The sequence below is a fragment of the Schistocerca gregaria genome, chromosome 3 (genome assembly GCF_023897955.1).
Source record: "Schistocerca gregaria isolate iqSchGreg1 chromosome 3, iqSchGreg1.2, whole genome shotgun sequence".
NCBI classification, from domain to species: domain Eukaryota; kingdom Metazoa; phylum Arthropoda; class Insecta; order Orthoptera; family Acrididae; genus Schistocerca; species Schistocerca gregaria.
In genome coordinates, this window is record NC_064922.1 from 333,310,842 (window position 1) to 333,326,728 (window position 15,887).

General features: G+C 45.7%; 1 pseudogene; it reads right to left on the reverse strand.

Annotated features, from left to right (window-relative positions):
* Positions 1–1,349: 1,349 nt before the first annotated feature.
* On the reverse strand, positions 1,350–1,467 carry LOC126357201 (5S ribosomal RNA; annotated as a pseudogene).
* Positions 1,468–15,887: the final 14,420 nt, after the last annotated feature.

Below are 15,887 nucleotides of genomic sequence, written 5' to 3' on the forward strand. Positions count from 1 at the left end.
TACGAGCTGTTTTTGTATAATCATTTCAAATTTGAAACTTTACTGTAAGCTTTTTGAATGCCTCCATGAGGCTCGGGTGCTATAATGACTAAGCTCATAGCTTTGATCACCTACAGTACCATACATATGATAGTATACAGAGAAAGAATGTAAGAATATATTAAATGACTGCTACACCTTACAAGCAACCTCATAGAATGAATGACTCACTTTCGCTCTTTTTTTATTAATGATGCCTTGGTAGAGGTGAAACTATTTACTGATCGAACTGTCCACCTTGGGCTCATTATGACTACACCTCTCTTATTTTAATATTCGCCTTGTAACCCGTTCAACCGACCTTCCAATTCCTTTGACTGCATTACAGTATTTTCAACAAACCTTCAAGTTCCAAACTAAAATGAACTCATCGCCAGGCCGTGAAAGCCAAAGGGATGTCTACCGGCCGCCGTGTCGTCTTCTACCTTGGGGCGTCGTGCGAGTGCAGCATGAAGTGGCATGTAGTCAGCACACGGCTCGTTCAGCCGCTACTATTCGGTCAAATAACTCTTCAGTTGGGATCACGAAGCTCAGTGCACCCCGTATGAGTTCTCCCACCATGGAAATGTCCTTGGCAATGCAGGAAATCGAACCCTGGTCACCGTACCACTCAGATATGGAGCCGGGAAAACTCCCGTAATATCGAGTGCAAATACCAAGAGAGCTCAGTTTTTTTGAATGTTTGCTTCCGGTCTCTCTTCTCTACGAATCTGCGAAACGTGCTTTTATGTCACTGAAAAATATTTGCGTAAATGAGCTGACAGGGGACAGTCTTGAAATACGAATTTAGCCAGCAGATTATGTCTCGCTGAGTCGGGTGTGTCTGGGTGGAGATCAGCTGGTAAGCCAGTTAGCTGCCCTGTTGGAGCCAGATACTCCGGGCGCGCCAGCAAGAGCTATCTGTCATGTACGAGGGCCGAACCTGTTCCGCAGGATTCGCACAGTGTCCCTCACAGGGGACCTCATATATCAACAGCCTTTGGCGCCCGACCTGACCTAGCAGCTGTTGTGGTCAAGGTCTTCTCACGTCGCGACGTCCGCTGCTGTCGCAAAACCCACTAAGGATCACCATCTGTCTGATGAACGTGGAAAATGTCTGTCATCTTTAACATAAACTTCTCACGTACAGACCATGAAGGCTCAAAGGTACCGACTGGCCACCGTGTCATCCTCATGGCCTATTGGCGTCACTGGATGCGGATATGGAGGGGTATGTGGTCAACACACCGCTCTCCCGGCCGCAGGTCAGTTCCCGAGACCGGAGCCGCTACTTCTCAATCAAGTACCTCCTCAGATTGCCTCACCCCGCTTGCCAACAGCGCTCGGCAGACCGGATGGTCACCCATCTAGGTGCTAGCACAGCCTGACAGCGCTTAACTTCGGTGATCTGATGGGAACCGGTGTTACCACTGCTGCAAGGCTGTTGGCCATCTTTAAAATAGTAGTCATAGTTGCTTTCCGGATAAATCCAAGACCACAAATAAAAGGAAATTTAAATTACAAAAAATGGTTCAAATGGCTCTGAGCACTATGGGACTCAACAGCTGAGGTCATCAGTCCCTTAGAACTTAGAACTACTTAAACCTAAGTAATCTAAGGACACCACACACATCCATGCCCGAGGCAGGATTCGAAGTTGCGACCGTAGCGGTCTCGCGGTTGCAGACTGAAGCGACTAGAACCGTTCGGCCACTCTGGCCGGCTTTAAATTACAAATTCCGTCTATTGGCTGACAATATCGTAAAATAAAGCAGTCACCAACACGAAGGTTGGTTATAACGCCGCTAGTTGTGGTCCTATCGGAGGAGGTATGCTCTTTCCTTCCTCCGCGCCCCTTCGAACTGACTTACGTTGATAATTTAGGGAAACCTGCAATTAAAAGTGGAATCGAAATCACGCTGAAACTCAACATTATTAACGTAATGCAGTGCCAGTTATGAAAGAAGCAACAAGTGATAGATGAAAATCATACGAGCGTTGGGAATTCCAAGCCGAAACCTTCGCGTCTGCATTGTGACGCTTAGCCAACTTTTTTTTTTCTCTTCTTTGACGCATACCCCCAAGGATAATTTTGCCACTATGTGCAAAATAATTACTACACTTAATGTTTCCAACACGTCACCTGATTACATAAATGGGTGCAAAGTATAAGCTATATAAACTTGACAGAAAAGGATTTATGTAAGATGGAAAATATTTACACTAACTTACTCATCCACACGACGAAAAATCTCCACAGTGCATTAAGACTGCCTTGGAAATAGTGATTTGTTTTACTACATGTTCTTTCTACAAGGAATAGTGTTTCTGGTTTGATATATATTCTTTGCACGTGTTAGTTTCTAGACACCATCTTTGTTTACAAAGCGTGACGGTCTGTATGTGATGTTATTAGACATAGAAAGTAGCCTGTAACCACTGTAGATATACGATTTAATTATTATATTTTCACATCTACATATCTGTTCACTCAGAGACCTCCAAGAGCTATAGTGATTTGTTTTCCTCTACTAATCAGGGCTATAACTTACTTCAAAGCCGTAACACAGCACACAAATACCATATTAATACAAGTAATTCCCGCCTGATAATTAAGGTTTAAACCTTTGGAAGGCGTTGTAGAAATACATTCATGCTCATAAATTAAGGATAATTGCAGAATGTGGTGCCACACAACGTGGTACTACACAAAACTGGCGCTGATAGCATAGGCACATAGGGAACACACACGACACAGATATTTAAGTCCACGGTATTGGTGATAAGTTGAGAAAACCGTCCCGAAACACATGTGCTACAAAACGCCACTGTTTCCTGCACATGTACCCCCACATCAATATGGGATATGGTTACCATGCACACATACATAGGCCGCACAACGGGTTGGCATACTTTGGATCAGGTGATCGAGCAGCTGCTGGGGTAGAGCCTTCCATTCTTTCACCAGTGCCTGTCGGAGCTCCTGAAGTGTCGTAGGGGTTTGAAGACGTGCAGCGATACATCGACCGAGAGCATTCTAAGCGTGTTCGATGGGGTTTAGATCTGGAGAACAGACAGGCCACGCTATTCGCCTGATATCTTCTGTTTGAAGGTACTCCTCCACGATGGCAGCTCGCTGGAGCCGTGCGTTATCATCCGTCAGTGGGAAGGTGGGACTCACTGCACCCCGGAAAAGGCAGACATACCGATACAAAATGACGTCCCGATACAGCTGACCCGTTACTGTTCCTCTGTCAAAGACATGCAGAGGTGAAGGTGCACCAACCATAGTCTCACCCCACACCATCAAACCACGACCTCCAAACAGGTCCCTTTCAAGGACATTGAGGGGGTCCTGGTTAACGCCAGATGCTGTTCAGACTATACCTGGACTCGTCCCTGAACATAACCTGGGACCACTATTCCAATGATCTTGTACTGTGTTCTTTATACCAGGCTTTACGGGCTTTCCTGTGATCCTGGGTCAGTGGAATGCACCTTACAGGTCTCCAGGCGAATAAACCATGTCTGTTCAGTCGTCTGTGGACTGTGTGTCTGGAGACAACTGTTCCAGTGGCTGCGGTTGGGACCCGAGCAAAGCTACCTTAAGTACTCCGTGGCCGTCTGCGGGCACTGATGGTGAGATATCGGTCTTCTTGTGGAGTTGTACACTGTGGACGTCCCGTACTGTAGTGCCTGGACACGTTTTCTGTCTGCTGGACTCGTTGCCATAATCTTGACATCACACTTATTGGCACACGGAGGGCCCGTGCTACGACCTGCTGTGTTTGACCAACCTCCATGGCCTAGTATTCTACCCCTCATAACGTCATCAATATGTGTTCTTCGAGCCTTTTTCAACACACAGGCACCGTTAGCACGTCTGAAAAAGTCTGCACACTTACTCGCTGCACCGTACTCTGACATGCACCAACACACTTCTGCATATGTGAACTGCTGCCTGCACCACTGTGCGACGACCGCAGGTCAAAACCACCTCTTGTTCATACCCCGAGGTGATTTAAACCCGCAAACCTCCCACCAGAGCTTTGTTTCACCATGTATTAGCATTAACCTTAATTTTTGATCACGAGTGTACATTATCCAGTAACATTAATGTTACCACCTATCAGAAGCCTGAACAACCATTTTTTTTGCAGCGCAGACCGCTACGGGACGTACGGGAAGAGAGTCAGTGAAGTTGTGGAAGGTACCGAATGACGTGTGGAACCATGCCGATCCCAGAGACATGTACAGCTGTGCTAGGTTTCTCGGCTGTGGATCCTTGGCACGAACAGCCCGATGAGGTTGGTTACAAGATTCTCGACTGGGCTTAAATCCGGGCAGTTTGGCGCCCAGGGGAGTACGGTAAACTCATCCTGTGCTCTTCAAGCCACGTACGTACATTTAGAGCTCTGTGACACGTTGGACTGTCCTGCTGGTAGATGCTATCCTACAGAGGGGAAACAAACCGCTTATAGGGGTGGGCGTGGCCCCCAACATAGTTGCATACCCGTGTTAACCCAGAGTAATTAACTGTGTCATCTTTGGAGAAACTGTGCTTGCAGTTCATACTATGCATTAAGTTATTAACGTATAACATGAATACCAAAGGTCGATTACAGTTAGTGAGCCGTGCTGACTCCGGCTTATGCGTCGGTTCAACCCTTGACTGTTACTCCACATTTGGCTTCCCGCGGTTATTTCGGTTATACTGTGGTTCTTCCTCTTTCTACGTGGGGCAGCAGTGGTGTGTATCGATATTCGCACCTTGTACTATCTTTGGTCTGGTGCTTATAGTTTCCGGCTAGCCTGTGTGCTGCAGTCGGTCGGTTAGTGTGGATCAGCCAGGAAATCTCCGCACGGCGCTGTGGACTGGGCCCGCTGGCGGTCTTTACGCAGTTTAGAAATCGAGTTGAACTCACGAGGGCTTAAGTCAGGGGAGTGCAGTAAGTGGTATAGCACTTAGGAGCCCCATCAGTCAAAAAAATCAGTAACTGCTTGAGCATTGTCCTACAAAATGATGGTCAGGTCCTGCAGGAAGTGTCATCACTCCTGTCTCTATGCTGTTCATTTTTGGAACACAATCTACGACCAACTTAGAGACAGAAGTGATGACACTTTCTGCAGGACCTATCCATCATTTTGAGAGACAATGCTCAAGCACTCCCCTGACTTAGGCCCTCGTGGGTTCAACTCGATTTCTAAACTGAAGGAAACACTTCAGTGCATTCGCTTCAGAACTGCTACAAATTCGTCGGGCAATAGACGGCGCCGCTCGAACTGTCAACACAACTGGCACTGTTAAGAGTATCCTGCGACTTCCACATCGCTGGCAACGGGTTATACACAATGCTGGTGACTTCTTTGAAGGTCAGTACAAGTTTGAAACACGTATCCATTTTGTATAAGCAGTAAATAAATGTTTGCCACTATTAAAATTCCAACCCTAGTACAAACACAATAACCAGCCTGAAGTCTTCCAACTTCTGCCGCCTTAAAAGCAGGAGTCCAGCAGCCAAGTGATTTAGTAACAATAAGTGGATCATTAGGGAGAGAAGTGCTGCAGAGCAAGCACGTTTTATAACAAGTGTCTTATCCTCAATGCACTCGCGATATACAGAGAGCTGCATCACTCTGAAAAAAAAGGTTGTAAGTTTGTGAGAAAAAATCAGTATCGATTGTCTCATTGACTCATTAGTTCATAGTTAATAAAACACCAACAAAAACTAAATGTCACTTATATTTCATAGTTTTAAAAATAGCAAGAGCAAAGAATTTTTTTTCATTCTAAAGTTTAATTGGGCGCTAATGTTCATGATGGTGGGGGCATGATGTGGGGGTACGAGTCGATATCTGGTTACACTTAGGGGTAATGGTCTCAGAAATGTTGGGACCCACTGATATAGAATGCAGGCCCCGAAGTGAGGACGTGACGCCTGTAGGACGGCTAGCTGTCACAGTGGCAGGACGTCCTCGCGCCAGGGCCGAGCGCATCTCGTCTCCTGAAGAGGCAAGCGTAGAGGGTAAACACTCGGCCGGGCGGAGTTCGAGCCAAGGCCCCCCGCAGTGTCGGTCGTACTTGTTTTTCACGCGAGCAGAGAAGTTGTCCTCCCTGCCGTAAGGACTCGACAGCCGCTCGCTCTCTGCTGTAGGTCGGAGCTGTGCGGCCACGTCCTAACGACTTCCCTCTTTAAAGAGCGAACAGCACGGCGAGCGATTAAGCGAACGAGCTCCAGACCTCGCAGCTGGATACCCGACCTGCCTGGTTAACTGGCTAATAAACACCTGCGCCGTGAAGAGTCTGCGTGTTAGCTCGGCATTCTACAAGACAGTTAACACAAATGCCGAGCTTAAGGATAGTAAAAGGTTGCGAGAACATTCTCGGCGGCTTAGAACATCTGATAATTTCACCAACTGCGACATGGTCGCATATACAAACAGTGATCCAATACTGTCAAATGTTTTTATTTCAGTCTTTGATCACAATATCAATTCTTTAGACGACGACCGGTTTCAGTCCGTAATGACCATCCTCAGATCTTTCTTTTTTTTTTTACACCATGTCCGAAAGTGATAATGCCATAATGGCATCGTCAAAACATATAATCAGCACAACATCGTCTAATTATTGCAATAATGACTGTGTGAACGATGTGGCCTAATTTACACCTTATTTTAGATCTATGTGACGATATTGTACTGATTATATTTATGTGCTTTGACGATGCCATTATGGCCTTGTCACTTTAGGACATGGTGTAAAAAAGAACTGAGGATGGTCATTACGGACTGAAACCGGTTATCGTCTAAAGAATTGATACCTTAGGGGTCCGCCGGCTCTTTCTAGGGGGGTCCGCAGCCACCTTTCATCAAATCGTGTAAAATAATGAGTAAAATTATTGAATAAAAATGTGAAAATCAAATTCATCTTTTTTTTTTCGTGTGAAAAATACGTGTACCTTTACTTCAGGTCGTATTCCCAAGCAGCCTTTGCGGTTCCTAAGTGAGAAAGCATACACAGTTTAGCGCCGGAGAATGCGGCTTCTCTGATCGGCTGTTTCGCAACAATACGGGGGTCGTTTGTGCGCCCTCGGCCGGAGTGGCCGTGCGGTTCTAGGCGCTACAGTCTGGAGCCGCGCGACCGCTATAGTAGCAGGTTCGAATCCTGCCTTGGGCATGGATGTGTGTGATGTCGTCCTTAGGTTAGTTAGGTTTAAGTAGTTCTAAGTTCTAGGGGAATGATAACCTCAGACGTTAAGTCCCATAGTGCTCTCAGAACCATTTGAACGATTTTTTGTTTGTGCACCGGCTCGCAGCGCTAGTTGCGCTGAATACTTTTACGCATGCGCGGAGCGAGCTTTGTCGACCAATCACAGCGCTCGCTAGCACGTATGCGAAGGGTGCGGTTTCTCCATCACCTTCACAACAAGGCAAGTTTCCAGTTGAAATGAATGGGGAGGGAGGACAACCAAAGGAAGAACAATCACAAGAAGCTCCAAAGGCTATTGATACCTCGTGGGAGGGGGGGGGGGGGGGGGAGTCATTGGGAACATGGCACTTGCATTAAGAAGCTGTCAGTTCCCATGGGTTTCGCTCTGAAATTTAAAGTTACTGTGCCCTTGACTGACTAGGGGTCCGCCGTGGATTTTCGACTGTAGAAGGGGACCGCCAGCTGAAAAGGTTGGGAAGCCCTGTTCTAAAGAATTGATATTGTGATCAAAGACTGGAATAAAAAAACATTTGACATCTGACGATGTAGTTAGTATTGGTGGAAACTGTTTCGGGATCTATCAGCTGAAAATCTGATATAATTGGATTTACAAGTAGAGAGGCAAAACTGAATTTGATTTTCTCGGTTTGATTGCTTTCTTATTGACCGGATAACTGTTCTAGTGTTCACGCCCTTCCTATCTTACCCCCTCTCCCCCGCCCACCCAATCCCACCCTCTGTCTCTCCGCTCTTCACTCCTCTGTCTCTAGCTCTTCCTCCCTCTATCGTTTCCATCTTTCTTTTGCTTTATCTCATCACCTAGTGAGATTATGGAGCTATTAGCACACCGTATTTGCACTTGTGAGAAAACAACGTTTCAGCTCCCTGCCTAGCAGCCTAAATTTAGATTTGTCGTCGGTTCCCTCTCATAAGGCAAATGCCGGGATCTTCTCTCGAAAAAGGTATGCCCGAGTTCTCCTTCTCCATCCTTCCAGAACCGGAGTTGTGCTTCACCTCTAAGGACCTCGTGCTCTCCTCTCGCCTCTCCCCGCCTCTTTCATTTGACTCATTTGTCTTCTTACTGGTCTGATGTGACCCTCCACGAATTCCTCTCCTGTGCCAACCTTTACATCTCAGGGTAGCACTTACAACCTACGTCTTCGATTACTTGTTGGATGTATTTCAATCCCTGACTTACCCTAAAGTTTTTACCCTCTACTGCTCCCTATAGTGCCGTACCAAGGAAAATATTCCCGCAAGTCTTAACACATATCCTGTCATCCTGTCTGTTCTTCTTGTCAGTGTTTTGCACAAGTTCCTATCCACGTCGATTCTGCGGAGTACCTCCTCGTTCCTTACTCTGTCAATTCACCTAGTTTTCAACAGTCGTCGGTAGCACCACATCTCAAATGCTTCAGAAGTTTGGACAGCATGGTTGTGGAGAAACAGCGATTACTATAAATTAACTCAGTATTAAGAAAACAGTTTTAATCGCGTTTTTTATTTATTTAGTGCCGACCGGTTTCAGCCCATCGCAGGGGCCATCTTCAAGGCGAACACCTCGATAGATGTGACGCCACCAGCTGTCAACCATATGTTCCCCCTGAAGATAGCCCTGCTATGGGCTGAAACCGGTCGGCACTAAGTAAATAAAAAATGCAATTTAGACTGTTTTTTTAATACTGAGTCAAATGCTTCAATTCATTTCTGTTCCGGTTTTCCCGCAGACCTTCTTGCTCCGTCCATGATGGGTTAATTTGCTTCCCAGTTAGCAGAATTCCGTAAATTCATCTACTTTGTAATCGCCAGTTCTACTATACAATGCAGTGCTGCAAACGTACCTTCTCAGAAATTTCTTCCTCAAGGCCGATGTTTGATACTAATAGACTTCTATTGGTCAGTAATATTCTTTTTTCTAGTGTTAGTTTGCTTTTTAGGTCCTCCTTGCTCCGTCCACCATGGGTTATTTTGCTGCCTACTTAGCAGAAACCCTTTACATCATCTGCTTCGTGATCACCAATCCTGAAGTTACGTTTCTAACTCTTGAGGGTTGAATAACAGTTAGGCGGTTTTTTGCTCTACTGATTTATATTTGTATGAATTAGTTTTCGGCTTATTAGCCCATCTTTAGATAACTACTGGCTATTGTCTACAAGGAGCTTGTGTTCTTACGAACCAGTCATCTGGAATACCATACAATGCACTTACATACGATCTTTCGTTGTGGTATTGTATTTGGAATTGTCAAACGGGTCTTTTGACTTTCTTTGTTCTGTAAAACTGTTCTTTAAAATAAAAAATCACATTTTATGGTTTGTCAGTACCATGTATGACAACAATTAGAATTATTTAGAATACACATTATTAAAAATTTTCAATTTTTTGGTATTTGTTGTGAACAGTTACACTGGACATTAATTGTTGGTTGTACAACGGCGATGTTTTCTTTGGCGGTTACATTTTGTTATTATAAAATTGTGTATTAATATATACCAAATATTACACTGTTACAGTTCAGTTACAGTTAGGTATGTAAACACGTAAGGGATATTACATTATATCTGGGTGTGAATTTTTTTACTATTGGGACACTTTGTGGTTATTAGCAGGTTTACTTTATCGTGTAACGTTTGAGAGTGGTGATGTGCTCAGTTGCAATTGGTCATTTAGGACCAGCTGGAGATTTAGGGCTAAGTGTTTGTTTATTTCAAGTGCTTCTAGACCCTGTAATTGTACTTCAGTTTCACTGAGGATAGCAATGTCATAAGCGAACCTTATCATTGGTATCCTTTTGCCTTGAATTTTAATTCCACTCTTGAACCTTCCCTTTATTTCGATGTACTGAACAGGAGGAGCAAAAGACTAAATCCCTGTCTTACACCCGTTCTAATCCGAGCATTTCGTGCTTGGCCTTCCACTCTTATTGTTTCGTCTTCACTGTTGTACATACTGTATATTACACATCTTTCCCCAACTTTTCTCAGAATTTTGGACATCTTGCATGATTTTACATTGTAGAACGCTTTGTAAAATGGGGCAAGATGTTTGAAATTGTGAGAAAGGTAGGAATAGGTTACAGGGAATGCTAAACCATAATCTTCTTTCTCTAAAACAATCCCGGACTTCCCGCCGCATCAGCTATCGCGAAAGACACCGAGGGCAAGCAGCGTTATATCCAGACAAGTAAAGCGAGTATGAGTAGCATTCTTTTTTTAAAACATCTTTTTAATTCAGATTTATCCGTTTCCATCTGACAGCTTCTGTGTCATCGCGTGGTGTTTACAACGTCATTAGTATTATAACACGACATACTGGCCAATGGCGAATACAATAGAACGATTGAAAAGAAAGCACGCCTAATAAAGAACATCTCAATCCCTATTCTGTGCTCATTAGACTCTTTGCACGCAAGTATGCATCCATTTCTCGCATTGTCCGTGTTCCAGTTTCGTAGTCATCAGTGTCAAGAAATTTTTGACTGATTTATGGTAGCAGATTTCCTTTATACAAGTTGTGTTATTCATGTTGGCTAATCTAATCTTCACACCATGTAATTTTGGAAAAAATAGTGACATAATGATGAATAAAGCAAGCGAAAATAACTTTGTTCCTCAATTAGGTACGCCACAACAAAAATAATTAATATTGCGTAAGTCATGGTATGAGAATTCAGAATAGTGTGTGCCTCCAAAAACTACACTCAGATATCCACATTTTGACATGGAAAGGAATGAACTTTGGGTATGTTCCCGGGGAATTTCCTCCACGCACCCTGTATGCCAAACTACAAGATGTTAACAGTAGTTGTCGGATCAAGATGAACAAGTTGCCAAAAATCCACATTGGATAATTGGAAGTTTGGAAAAATTTCAGAGAACGTACCGAATAACTAACTAGCAAATCGTGTCCTTCTTCCGAGAAGGTTTGTACATTCGTCCACACACGGGGTCACGCATTGTCCTGCTGAATCATGGCATGGGGAGGTACCTGGAAGAGCAGCAGCATGTCAGACTTCCTGGTGTAGCAGTTGTTATTCAGAATTGCTCCCAACTTACCTTTTCCCTAAAAATAATGTAATAACAGCGTTCCACATCGCCGTACTTCAGGTTCACCATCAAATTATTCTACATAGCTGGCTGGCACATTATAGTTATCACGGAAGAATGTAATGCCCAGGACAGGTTGAAGCGAAATTCTCTCGCTCAGCACATCAGCGACCTAGCTCAGGTATCTATTGCAGCCTTTCTGTTGACAGTGGAAGCGGACGCATTGGCGTACGTGCCAGCAGCCTAGCCCAGAGGCAGCAACTCCCCGCTTGCACTTAGACCTTCAGTGTGAAGCTAACACCCCTGATGAAGCTGTACCACGATTAGGACAAGGTAGCGACTTGTCCCATACTGTGAGCACACCCGTTGCTCCAGCACCTGTACATCAATCTTCTTCAGTTGTTTCTTACTCAGCAGTATGGCCTGTACGGGAAGAACACATCACACTGTTCAGGTTAAAATTACCGTGAAATTTTTTATGCACTATAGTGCAACACAATAATCTTGATATGTACACACATCTGACATATGACTGATTATTTAAGAATGAATATAGAAACGCAACGTACTGATGACGTATGTACAAATGCAACAGACTGATAATGAATATACACTCCTGGAAATTGAAATAAGAACACCGTGAATTCATTGTCCCAGGAAGGGGAAACTTTATTGACACATTCCTGGGGTCAGATACATCACATGATCACACTGACAGAACCACAGGCACATAGACACAGGCAACAGAGCATGCACAATGTCGGCACTAGTACAGTGTATATCCACCTTTCGCAGCAATGCAGGCTGCTATTCTCCCATGGAGACGATCGTAGAGATGCTGGATGTAGTCCTGTGGAACGGCTTGCCATGCCATTTCCACCTGGCGCCTCAGTTGGACCAGCGTTCGTGCTGGACGTGCAGACCGCGTTAGACGACGCTTCATCCAGTCCCAAACATGCTCAATGGGGGACAGATCCGGAGATCTTGCTGGCCAGGGTAGTTGACTTACACCTTCTAGAGCACGTTGGGTGGCACGGGATACATGCGGACGTGCATTGTCCTGATGGAACAGCAAGTTCCCTTGCCGGTCTAGGAATGGTAGAACGATGGGTTCGATGACGGTTTGGATGTACCGTGCACTATTCAGTGTCCCCTCGACGATCACCAGAGGTGTACGGCCAGTGAAGGAGATCGCTCCCCACACCATGATGCCGGGTGTTGGCCCTGTGTGCCTCGGTCGTATGCAGTCCTGATTGTGGCGCTCACCTGCACGGCGCCAAACACGCATACGACCATCATTGGCCCAAGGCAGAAGCGACTCTCATCGCTGAAGACGACACGTCTCCATTCGACCCTCCATTCACGCCTGTCGCGACACCACTGGAGGCGGGCTGCACGATGTTGGGGCGTGAGCGGAAGACGGCCTAACGGTGTGCGGGACCGTAGCCCAGCTTCATAGAGACGGTTGCGAATGGTCCTCGCCGATACCCCAGGAGCAACAGTGTCCCTAATTTGCTGGGAAGTGGCGGTGCGGTCCCCTACGGCACTGCGTAGGATCCTACGGTCTTGGCGTGCATCCGTGCGTCGCTGCGGTCCGTTCCCAGGTCGACGGGCAAGTGCACCTTCCGCCGACCACTGGCGACAACATCGATGTACTGTGGAGACCTCACGCCCCACGTGTTGAGCAATTCGGCGGTACGTCCATCCGGCCTCCCCCATGCCCACTATACGCCCTCGCTCAAAGTCCGTCACGTGCACATACGGTTCACGTCCACGCTGTCGCGGCATGCTACCAGTGTTAAAGAGTGCGATGGAGCTCCGTATGCCACGGCAAACTGGCTGACACTGACGGCGGCGGTGCACAAATGTTGCGCAGTTAGCGCCATTCCACGGCCAACACCGCGGTTCCTAGTATGTCCGCTGTGCCGTGCGTGTGATCATTGCTTGTACAGCCCTATCGCAGTGTCCGGAGCAAGTATGGTGGGTCTGACACACCGGTGTCAATTTGTTCTTTTTTCCATTTCTAGGAGTGTATATCTGACTGCAATGAACGTTTAAATGCAGTAGAAATAATTTACTGTTATTTAAACAAAAAAAATGCACGCACGGTTTTGTGTTTCGACTGCATTGAGGATAACACTGTCGTCCGCTCTATATCTCACCACATTTAAAACATTCCAGTAACCACGTGCATTTAGCGGAAAATTGCCGGTCAACTTGGTAATAGCTGAAAGAGAGCGATGGTGTGCTGCGCCCTGTAACAGTAATCGAACAATAGACTACGTATTATTACACTACTGGCCATTAAAATTGCTACACCACGAAGGTGACGTGCTACAGACACGAAATTTAACCGTCAGGAAGAAGATGCTGTCATATGCAAATGATTAGGTTTTCAGAGCATTTTCACAAGGTTGGCACCTGTGGCGACACCTACAACGTGCTGACATGAGGAAAGTTTCCAACCGATTTCTTGTACTCAAACAGCAGTTGACCAGCGTTGCCTGGTGAAACGTTGTTGTGACGCCCTGTGTAAGAAGGAGAAATGCGTACCATCACGTTTCCGACTGATAAAGGTCAGACTGTAGCCTATCGCGATTGCGGTTCCGACTTTGATAAAGATCAGACTGTAGCCTATCGCGATTGCGGTTTATCGTATCGCGACATTGCTGCTCGCGTTGTTCGAGATCCAATGACTGTTAGCAGAACATGGAATCGGTGGGTTCTGGAGGGTAATACGGAGCGCCGTGCTGGATCCCAACGGCCTCGTATCACTAGCAGTCCAGATGACAGGCATCTTATCCGCATGGCTGTAATGGATCGTGTAGCCACATTTCGATCCCTGACTAAAACAGATGTGGACGTTTGCAACACAACAACCATCTGCACGAACAGATCCACGACGTTTGCGGTATCATGGACTATGAGCTCGGAGACCACGGCTGCTGTTACACTTACCGCTTCATCACAGACAGGAGCGCCTGCGATGGTGTACTCAACGACGAACCTGGGTGCACGAATGGCAAAACGTCATTTTTTCGGATGAATCCAGGTTCTGTTTACAGCATCATGATGGTCGCATGCATCCGTGTTTGGCGACATCGCGGTGAACGGACATTGGAAGCGTGTATTCGTCATCGCCATACCGGCGATTACCCGGCGTGATGGTATGGGGTGTCATTGGTTACACGTCTCGGTCATCTGTTGTTCGCATTGACGGTACCTTGAACGTTACATTTCAGATGTGTTACGACCCATGGCTCTACCCTCATTCAATCCCTTCGAAAGCCTACATTTCAGCAGGATAATGCACGACCGCATGTTGAAGGTCCTGTACGGGTCTTTCTGGATACAGAAAATATTCGTCTGCTGCCCTGGGCAGCACATTCTCGAGATCTCTCACCAATTGAAAACCTCTGGTCAATGGTGGCCATCCAAGCTCTGTTTGACTCAATGCCCAGGCGTATCAAGACCGTTATTACGCCCAGAGGTGGTTGTTCTGGGTACTGATTTCTCAGGAACTACGCACCCAAATTGCGTGAAAATGCAATCACATGTCAGTTCTATAAAATATATTTGTCCAATGAATACCCGTTTATCATCTGCATTTCTTCTTGGTGTAGCAATTTTAATGGTCAGTAGTGTATTATTTAGCGTATGGCATTACATATGAACAGCGACTAGCAATTGTGGATTACATAGTTTTACACAAGTTTACAAAAATATATTAATTTCGCAATTTATAATTTAAATAATAAGTCTATAAATTAATATCTAATTTGTCGATCCATTCAAGGGCTGCCTCTGTCATTTCAAAGAAATGTTCCAAGTTCCCATGGTAGGCTCTTCGCCTACAGCTTGTTACAATGTAATGGATCGTCTGATGTTCATTTCCACAGTCACACTGAGAACATGAAGCCCTTTCCCGTCGGTAGAGGTTTTCAGCACAGATGCCGTGGCCTGTGCGGATCGGATTAATTGTTTTCCAGGCACGTCGCGTTAGTTCCATGCCAGCTAGTCTTGTGTCAGCACACCACTAGCTGCACGTATCCACTGGGTGGTGCTAAGCGAGTATCAGAACTGTCAGCCAGATATAGATCTCCTGGCTTAAACATGAACGCGAAATTACTTCACAACGGTTTTTCGCAGAACAAACCGACCAGGACACCTAAGCTGTAACTTTCGGATAGACTACGTAGTCTTGACCACACGGGAACCAAAACTGCAGCATTTTCTAGTGAAAATCAACTTGTACAGACTCTCTGGACGTAACAGCTTAAGATTCAGTCAGAAGGTCTGTTTTAATAAAAATAAAGAGCAATTTGTGATGCGGACACAGAGCTCAAGTAATTAACAAAAAATGGTTCAAATGGCTCTGAGCACTATGGGACTTAACTTCTGAGGTCATCAATCCCCTATAACAGAACTACTTAAACCCAACTAACCTAAGGAAATCACACACATCCATGCCCGAGGCAGGATTCTAACCTGCGACCGTAGCGGTCGAGCGGTTCCAGACTGTAGCGCTCTGCCACTCCGGCCGGCAGAAATTAACAATCAAGAAACAAATCTTCAATACAGGTTAATAAAAAGCGTTATTCATGAGCACC